Source organism: Pinus tabuliformis, chromosome 4_2 (genome assembly GCF_031772625.1).
Source record: "Pinus tabuliformis cultivar Carrire ecotype Pingquan chromosome 4_2, CPIR1, whole genome shotgun sequence".
Lineage (NCBI taxonomy): Eukaryota > Viridiplantae > Streptophyta > Pinopsida > Pinales > Pinaceae > Pinus > Pinus tabuliformis.
In genome coordinates, this window is record NC_142304.1 from 1,178,914,403 (window position 1) to 1,178,915,972 (window position 1,570).

The following is a 1,570-nucleotide window of genomic DNA, read 5'->3' on the forward strand; positions in this document are numbered from 1 at the left end:
ATTTGCTATCACAATTGTAACAAAGCCCTTTTGCTCTTTTTTCTTCCAATTGTTGTGGTGTCAACCTTATAGGTTGTGGAAGACTAGGGGCAACAACACTTCCGTCTTTATAGTTGTGAGTGGTATGCTTCCTGGTTGCCATAATTTTGCTTTCCATTTTTCTTGCTAACCTGAATGCCTTCTCTAATGAATCAGGTTCCCAAAGGCGAACATCATGTTGGATATTATCCTTTAAAGACCCTATGAACACATCAATCCTATGCTCCTCTGGAATATCTTTTACCCTTATGTTCAATTTTTGGAACTCCTCAATGTGCTCCATTATTGAACCCTTTTGTTTGAGACTTATCAATTGGCTAAAAAAAGTGTTGCTTTTTGTATCCTCATAATGTGCTATCAATTCTTCCGTAAAAATTGCCCAAGTGATAAATTGTTTACGAGAGCAAAGCCATTGATACCATACAAACTGATTTGGTTCCAAATATACAGTTGCCATACGTACCTTTTGTGTGTTTTGCACATTATTGAGATCGAAGAATTGCTCCATCTGTAATATCCATGTGGCGGGATCCTTGCCATCAAACTTCCTCATATCGATTTTTGGAATATGGTGATTCTTCGATCCAACATTAGTGTCTATGGAATCATGATTAACATTTCTTTTGTTCTCATCATGAGTTTCCTTTACTACCTTTTCACCATTAGTGACCCTTTCTTGTAGCAACTTCTTCAATTCTTCCATGTCTGTCTTCATATCTATCTTCAAATCTGCCATGTCTCTCTTCAAATCTGTCTTCGAATCATCCATCTTAGCTTCCATGCCTTTTATCTTAGATTCCACGCCATTTATCTTAGATTCCACGCCACTTATCTTAGCTTCTGTTAGCTTTTGTGAGCGTGACATTTGTTGCACTTGTTCTTGTAATTTTGATATATCATGTAGCATTTCTTCCTCTTCTTCATGAGTCATGCTAGAGCTTTCAGGTTCCTTACTAGGTGTTTGCATTTTCTTTCCTCGGGGCATCAGTTACCGATAATAATGCTTTACTATGCCCTTTGAATTTCGTTAAACCAAGCTTACACAAAAATTAAAAAAAAAAAACTACACACCTTTTTTCACTTTATAGAAGCCTGATATTGAATCTGATGTATCTCTGTAATTTCGGATCATCCAGTTCTGAAATTGCTACCTGTAGTAGCCTTCTGTGTCCTCTTTCCAATGCCACAAGTCTGAGCCAAATTGGATTCTCCAAGGAAGAGTTATGTGAAATCTCCCACAGTGACTTGTTTTTAGACTGGTTCAGTAGAGCGAACTTGTACGACGTGCCACGAGTCACTGTTTCAACCTTTGAATCTGAAACACACACAAAAGAAACTACAGTCCGTCCTCTTTCTGTACCTTCTTACGAAATTTCAATCCGATCCCCAGAGAGAAAGTTATGACGATTTTCCCCAGGTCACCTGTTTTGAATGTAATTCAGGAGTCTGCAAAAAGACCAACTTCCTCAGATCATATCTCCACAAATATTGCGCGAAAAGCTCTGAAATTCGGACCCAAGGTTCAGTGCGA